Here is an 8,983-nt window from a genome sequence, read left to right on the forward strand (position 1 = left end):
GGTGGCATAGTGCCTAAGGCATTTGACTGCTAACCAGAAGGCTGGTGATTCAAACCCACCAGCCACTCCTTGGAAGGAAGGTTGGCCAATCTACTTCCGTAGTGATACTGCCTCGGAAACCCAAAGTAGGGTTGCTATGAGTCAGAAGTGACTCGATGGCAGTGAGATTGGTTTTGGTTTGGTATATATAATTTTCATATACATATATATGACATAGATAATGAGCTCTGATGGTGCAACGTTGAAGACATTTGGCTGTTAACTAACAGTTCAGGAGTTCTTCAAACCCACCAGCCACTACATTGGAGAGAGATGAGGCAGTCTGCTTCCATAGATTTACCTTCTTGGAAACTCCATAGGGCAATTCTACTCAATTCTGAAAGGTCTCCTTGAGGTGGAATTGACTGGATGGCAGTGGTTTTATTATAATAGATACTGAAAAAAAATAGAGAAAAAAGTAAAATTGCCACTACATGTTAGTTCCATTGCTTTTAACACTGTCAACTTGAAATCCCCAGAAAGAGTTAGACTGATTATTTATTTAGAACTAAGTAGAATTGGCGAGCATTCACTTGTCAATTTGTTCTACTGTAGTGACTTGCATGTTGTTATGACAGTGGAAGGTATGCTATTTGTATTTGAAATGTCGGCAGAGTTAACCATGGTGGACATGTTTCAACAAAGCTTTAGACTAAGGCAGACTAGGAGAAAGTCTTGGCAATATACTTTCAAAAGTTAGCCATTGAAAACCTTGTGGATATTAACAGAATATTGTTAGATTTGTTCACTTTGAACATCACCAGGTGGGACCAGTTGTTGGTGGATGGCATCATGTTTGGTGAAACAGAGGGCCAGCAAATGCAAGGGAGATCTTTGGTGACATCGATTGACACAATGGCCACAGCAATGAATTCAAACATGCTGATGATCATGAAGATGACACAGAAGCAGGAATTATTTTGTTCTGTTGTATAAAAGGTCACCAGGAGTTGTAGTTGTTGCAAAGGTAGTCAGCTATCTTCTATCTATCTGTTTATTTATCTATAGAATTTATGTAGTGTAGGAATTAGGCTTTACATGATGGCTAGGCTTTGTGTTACTGATACATAGGCTTGTCCCAAAGAAAGGACATGTGAATACTCAGTTCCAGTAGTAAAGTTAGAAGAAAATAGGGATGGCCGTATAGATTAAACATTAAAATAAATAAACAAATAACATATAAACCAAACTCACTGCCATCCAGTTGATTCCAACTCATGGCGACCTCCATTAGGTTTCAGAGGTGGTAAATCTTTATGGAAATAGATTGCCCCATCTTCTTTTCATGGAGCAGCTGGTGGGTTTGAACCACTGACCTTCTGGTTAGTAGCCAAATGCCTTATCCACTAGGCCACCACAGATCCTGAGAAAGTAGGAAATTTGGTCAGTTATTCATGAGGAATTGGGAATCTAAGCCAGAAAGCACCTTTTTGGTCAACTGTTCTTGTTGGCCATTGTCGTAATACCCACATTTATTTCATATCTTGGTACCCACCAGCCACTCTGCAGAAGAAGGACTGGCCAATCTACTTATGTAAAGATTTACTGGCTCAGAAACCCAAAGGATCACTATGAGTCCAAATTGACTTGATGACAGTTAGGTTTTTTTTTTTTTTTTTTTGGTTTGGAAGGAGAGCGAGCTTATTGATGGATTGATTTTGTCTTTGCAGAATGGAGATGATAAAAAGCCTTGGCAACATCTTAATGGTCATGATTTCTCAACGTTCTGTTCTAAAGATAGAGACAGAAAATGAGTTCACATGAATCTATAATGACCCTGGGATTTGCACTAGTTTTTTTTTTTCTTTTTTTCAAATAAAATTGTTCTACTTTGGTTTTCTTACTTTCTGCTCCTTTCTCTTAACCCACTGAACTGAGGAAAATAATTAAGTTTACTAGCTCTTGTTGCTTCAACTCCAGGTATATGAGGCTTCATCATTTGCTAGTTAGTGTGCATTCCCTGTTACTCATAGCGACCCTTCCTTGGGTTTCCGAGGCAGTATCACTACAGAAGTAGATTGCCCAACCTTCCTTCCAAGGAATGGCTGGGGGTTTGAACCACCAGACTTCTGGTTAGCAGTCAAGTGGCTTAGGAACTATGCTACCAGAGCTCCTAGAGGAGAAAATTATAAAATCATGTGAGAACAAATAAAATTGAGTAGTAAATTTCATCATGAATCACATCCATTTTAGTGAGTAAAAACGAGAAGTTATGAACTAGTGTTACCCTGGGGTTGACAGAGTTAGAGTGTCAAAAGGGTTGTATTATTGAGAACATAACATAAAATTTGAAGTCTCCAGTTCCGGGTCTAAATTCGTGATGAAGTATCATATACACTTGTTTATGAACCAGTTCCTTCAGCTTAAACACAGGATGATGTTAATAATAGCACTTACCTTAAGATTATTGTGAGGATCACATGAAAATATGGACATGAAAGATCTATATGACCTATAAAAGCTTTTGCCAATGGGAGATAACATTATTCTGGATGTCAAATGAAAATAGGCAATATGTGAGGGGTGGGCTGGAGGAGGGTGGGAGGCAATGTCTTTCCTGTGCTTACTTTGCTGATCATATATAGTAAGGTGATATCATGTATCTTTTCATAATTAGTGGGTTATTCAAAGTCTCCTTGAGCTATTTGTTTGATCAGAAGCAGCTGGGCTCACCTTCACAATTTCCATTCTAATTGCTTTGATTATAATTGCTTTGGTTATAATAAAGAAAGTGAAACTCACCTGCTTAGGGGTTATATCTGATGTGGGAATCATTATCTTTAAGTTAATCTGATTAAGTATAATTCAGGTGAGAAAAACTGGCCATCAATGACTTGCTCCAAAGGCTGGAGGAAGCCCCTTGCCTATCTTTGTTCCTTGAAACAGATGAAGACCAGTGGGGCCAATTTCCAGGAGAGGAGAGAAACACATTTGATGCTATGGAAAGAATGCTGGTTTGAAAATCTGGAAACCTGGATTTCAGCAAGAAGGAGTTACTTAGTGGCTTTGGTAAAGTGGTCTCTCCTCTTTGGATCTTATGTTTATGTTTGAAATGTATAACTCCTCATTATATTCTCCATTCTCACCTACTCTTTCAATGCACAGTGCCCTTATAATGTCCTATTTCCTTCAACTAAAATTTATCAGGAAAGGATTGGAAAGTCATCTACACTAAGGTACAAATAACTGATAGTGTTTTCAGTATAAAAGGGATAGAAGGTTAAAGCTAAGGGAACTATGCACCAACATTGAATCAACTATTAAAAAAAAGGCAGAAGAGTTCTTTTGAAAGCAAAAAATAAACTTTTTGGTAGCCTCTAATTACAACCTGGAAGGAGCTATGCTTTCTTCCTATGCTATCATTTGCATGAGTGGAAAGATAAGCCTGAGAAAGGACATGGCCTGCTTAGATCATTACAGCATGAAGGGCCTGTATGGAGGCCAGGAAAGACTGATCAGCACTAAGGGAAATCCACCCACTTTCCTGCCCAGCTTGGAGGTTTTGTGCCCCAACTTCTTCCTTGTTGGGTTCCAGGATACTTTATTTAGTCTAACTATCCCTCCTTGGAAAGTTCACATATTCTCTCATTAAAGAGAATTATTCCATTACAAAAAAGAGGTACAACTAGATATGTTCAGTGACTGGACCAGCAGCATCAGTATCACTTGGGATGTTGTTACAAATTCAGAATCTTGGACCTCACTCCAAGTCCTCCTAAATCAGAATACACATTTTAACAAGATTCTTGGATGCATTGTGTGCATGTTAAAACTTGAGAAGCATTAATTCACATATGGGACATTCATTTCCCAGTAATTAAAATCCCTGGTGAGTGTCACCAAAGGTCTTTTGTTCTAATTTAAACAGTTCTTTTTGCAATGCTGTTTTCATCCTCTGGCTACTAATATACTGTTGTCAGATCCCCCAGGCCTACTCTGAATCGCTGTGGAGCCCAGCTATACATATTTAGTTCTTTTAATGTTTGCTCATAAATCAAGTCCTGCATCCCCTTAATCAATCCAGCAACTCTCCACTGAATTTGCAGCAATTTGTCAACATCTTTCTATATCTGAGAAGCTTTAGGTCTGAATGTAATTTTCTATGAGGGGACACAAGTATTATTTACAGGATTTAAAATTCCTTTAAGATGTGTGATCAAGGCTAATAATCAAACAGTGAAGGCAGTATATGTACAGAGACTAAACAATCAGTTAGAAAGCCCATGTGATAGTAACAGCATAGTCTTAGTTATCTAGTGCTGCAATAACAGAAATACTCAAAGTGGGTGGCTTTCACAAAGAGAAGTTAATTTTCTCACAATGTAGGCAAAACACAACCACTCCCATGGGGTCAGATCTAACTCATAGCGACCCCTCCTTGGGTTTCCGAGGCAGTATCGCTATGGAAGTAGATTGCCCAACCTTCCTTCTGAGGAGGCTGGTGGGTTTGAACTGCCAGTCTTCTGGTTAGCAGTCAAATGCCTTAGGCACTATGCTACCAGAGCTCCTTTCTCGTAATTTAGGAGTATGGAAATCCAAATTCAGAGTCTAGTTGTAGAGAAAGTCATTCTCTCCAGGTTGGCTCTAGAGGAAGGTCTTTGCCTTGTTTAGCTTCTGCTCCTAAGTGATCTTCATGTGGCTTAACATCTATCTTCCCCGGGGTCTAGGAGGTTCTCAGTGCAGGGAATCCAGGTCCAACTGACATACTCTGCTCCCAGCTCTTCTTTCTAAGTGATAGTCAAGTCCCTCCTTCTCTGCTCACTTCTATTTTATTTCCTGTAAGATAAAAGGTGATGCAGGCCATACCCCAGGGAAACTCTCCTTACATTTGATCAAGGTTGTGGCCTGAATAAGAGTAAGGGTGCTTCATCCCACCGTAATCCCCTTACAACTGATTGGCTGATCCAATCAAATCACACCATAGGGGACGATTACACAATTGCTAGATTATACCATTACATAACTGCAAAAGCATTGAGAATCATGTCAATAAGTTGACACAGATTTTTAGTGGACACAATCCAAACCATGACAACTATGTTCATCATCAAAATAAACTACAATTCATCAGATAGCTCTGAAACTCCTATCATGTGCAGACATGGTACTAGGTGCTAAAGATATGAAGTTGTGTAAGAAGAGCTCTCTCTTGGGAAAGTTTGAAGTATAGTTCTAGTTGGAGAGAAAAGTTTGCAATAAAATAAATAATAGAAAGTAACAACCCCAAGTAGGCCCAGACCCAAGGGAAGAAGAGAGTATTGCTGACCAGAGCCATTAGGAAAAGTTTATGTGTATTGTTCAGTGTAGGCAAAAATCTAGATTAACAGAGAAAAGTAGAAAGGACATTCTAAGAAGAGTAAATATAGCAAAGGTATAATTCTTAAAAAATACATACATATTTTTCCTTTATAGGCTCCACCCCATCACATTCTGAGATCAAACAGTTCTTTATTTCTCTATATTTTGTTTCTTATCTAAACATGCTTTAGTAACCATACACAAATAACAATAAAATTTCAAGAAACTTTTGAATTAGAGAAATAGAACTTTGTTTATATTTATTTAAATCATGTTATCTCTTTCTTCAAAAGAATGAAGAAGTGAAAAATAATGTTCTCAGAGGAAAAGAAAATGTCCCCTTAGCCTAGCTTCAGGAAGGAGTGGAACAGCACAAACAGACTCCAACTTTTTTTTTTTTTTTTTTTCCCCAGTGAAAGATTTGAAAGAAGGCTCAAGAGACCTGAGATCTACAACTGGTCCTGTTTGAGTAAGTAGTATGACAGCGTTGTTGACTCTCTCCTCTGCCAAATGGGAATCATATCATGATCACCCTATGCTTTAAAAGAGCCTTATTGGGGTGATAATAGCTAACATTCCCAGGCTAAGTCTGTGATACAATGCTATCAATATGATTATGCAATTTATTGTTTAAATCCAGACACCTTTGAGAATAAAGGAGTTTTTGTGAAAATTCACACCAGAACAGCTGCTATGAACTGGGACTGTTTTAGAACGCCAGGCCATTTTCACGCCCCCAGCTAGTGCAGACTGGACCTTCACTATGACTGTTTTGGGGAAATAGCGGGTATTCTTTGCATACTCTGGAACAGACTGTTTGGTTTTGAGAGACCAAGGATTTTATTCTCTAGTTTAAGCAGCTCTTCCTGAAAGTCACGCTTTGTGTGAAGGACACCTTCCCGCGTAACATGAGAGATGGGACTTGCTGGAAATAACGATTTTCCAGTCTCTCTGTCTCACCTCTGCTCTCACAGATTGAGTTAGAACTGCTCTCAAGGCCACAGGATAGATTGATGCATATTCTAATGCCTAATGCCTGCAGGGCAATAACTCAGGCTGATTCCTTCAGCTACAATAACAAGCTTTATTTTATTGCAGTGTGAAGGCTGTTTCGGGCCTTAGTAGGAGAGTGTGTCCCCCGACTCAAATAGGCTAAACATCTGCTAAGTCTCCCTCCCAACTTTACCCTTAACTTTGTTTTATTGTTATTACTCTCAGGAGATCACTAAGCAGAAGTTCATGGAAGGAAGAATGGAATTGACATTTGTAACATTATTCAGCACGTTTAGTCAGTTTATTATCTGGGAACTCATTCACCCCTCCCCAAGGAACTTAAAATGAAATAATATTAACACATTAAACACATAATATGAGGCTGCATTAATTAACAGTGTCCAGATCATTTACAAATGATAGTGTAACTGTGTTTTATTACTGAGATCACACATGGAGGTGGGTGCTACAATGTGAGACATAACGTGATGGCCAGAGGGTGACTAGGAGCATGACATATTCTAGAAACAACATCTGTGTTCAGTGGGGAGAAGAAAAGGAATGTGGAAGTTACTCTCCATGGATAGTTTCTATGGACAGTTCTACTCTGTCCTGTAAAGTTACTATGAGTTTCTATGACAGTTTCTACACTGTCCTGTAGGGTCAATATGAGTTAGAATAGACTTGATGACAGTGAAGTTTCTTTTGTTGTTTGTTTGTTTTATTCACTACACATGTATTCTCTGTTCTATAAAGTAGCACTTCATTTTATATACACTACAAATCTGTTCTGGACGAAGGCCAGCTGGAATGCTCCTTGGAAGTGAGAATAACCAGACTTCATCTTACCTACTTTGGTCATGTTGTCAGAAGAAACCATTTCCTGGAGAAGGATATCACACTTGGTAAAGTGGAGGGTCAGTGAAAAAGGGGAAGATCCTCAACAGGGTGAATTGACACAGTGGCTGCAATCATGGGTGCAAGTATAGCAAGGATTGTGAAAATGGCACACAATCGGACAGTGATTCATTCTATTGTTCATAGGCTTGCTATGAATCACAGCCAACTCAATGGCACCTAACAACAGCACAACAAGTCCCAGGTTATGAGAGTCCAACTTAGGACCAATTCATACTTGCCCTTTCCAAAACGAACAAACTCATTGTCATTGAGTAGATTCTGACTCATGGCGATCCCAATCAGGTTTCTAAGGCTGTAAATCATTAAGGAAGCAAACTGCCTTATCTTTCCTCTGCAGAGTGGCTGGTGGGTTTGAACCACTGACCTTCTGGTTAGCAGCCAAGTACCTTAACTACTACACCATCAGAGTGCCTTACATGCCTTCGAATGCTGTGTAAGTTTCCCTCATTTTGAAATAATTGAACTAACCATAATGCACAGTATATTCTTCAACAAAATCACCTTCACTTGCTGCACATGTAGCTTGTCAATCATGGAAAAGTCTTTGAAACTTTACTTGTAGTAAAGTAAGGAATGAGACAAGGATGCCCTTTGTCACCACTTCTGTTCAACATTGTACTGGAAGTCCTAGCCAGGACCATAAGGCAAGAAAGGGAGATCAAATGGATACAAATTGGTAAGGAAGAAATCAAACTATCCCTATTTGCTAATGATATGATCCTATACCTAGAAAACCCAAGAGACTCAGTCAAAAAAAAAAATCTATTGGAACTAATTGAGAGATTTAGCATCATGGCAGGATACAAGATCAACATCCAAAAACCAGCTGGATTCCTCTACACCAGCAAAGAGATTGCTGAAAAAGAAATAAGGAAATCAATACCATTTACAATAGCTACCAAAAAAATAAAATACTTGGAAATAAATCTTACCAGGGACACAAAAGACCCGTATAAAGAAAACTATAAAAGACTACTGCAAGAAACCATAAGAGATCTACATAAATGGAAGAACATACCATGCTCACGGATAGGAAAATTGAACATTGTGTGAATGTCAATTCTACCCAAATCAATCTATACATTCAATCCAATCCCTATCCAGATCCCATCAACATTTTTAAGGATATGGAAAAAACAATCACTAACGTTATATGGAAAGGAAAGAGACCTTGGAGAAGCAAAGCACTATTGAAGAAGAAGAACAAAGAAGGAGGTCTCACACTGCCAGATCTGAAAACCTACTATACAACCACAGTAGTCAAAACTGCCTGGTATTGGTATAATGACAGACATGTAGACCAATGGAATAGAATTGAGAACCCAGAAGTAGATCCATCAACCTATGGTCAGCTGATCTTTGAAAAAGTTCCAAAATCCATTAAATGAGGAAGAGAATGTTTGTTTAACAAATGGTACTGGCAAAACTGGATATCCATTTGCAGAAAAGTGAAACAAGATCTGTACCTCACACCATACACAAAAAACTAACTCCAGATGGATCAAAGACTTAAATGTGAAACCTAAAAGTATAAAATTCCTCAAAGAAAAACTAGGGGCAAATTTAGGGGCCTCAATATATGGCATAAATAGACTATCAAGCATAACCCAATATGCACAAACAGCAGAAGAGAAACTAGATGAATGGGACCTTCTAAAAATTAAATTTTTATGTGCTTCCAAAGACTTCTGCAAAAGAGTCCAAAGAGAACCTACAGATTGGGAAAAAAATA

This window comes from Orycteropus afer, unplaced genomic scaffold (genome assembly GCF_000298275.1).
Source record: "Orycteropus afer afer isolate SDZICR_OR568_19922 unplaced genomic scaffold, OryAfe1.0 scaffold00161, whole genome shotgun sequence".
NCBI lineage: Eukaryota > Metazoa > Chordata > Mammalia > Tubulidentata > Orycteropodidae > Orycteropus > Orycteropus afer.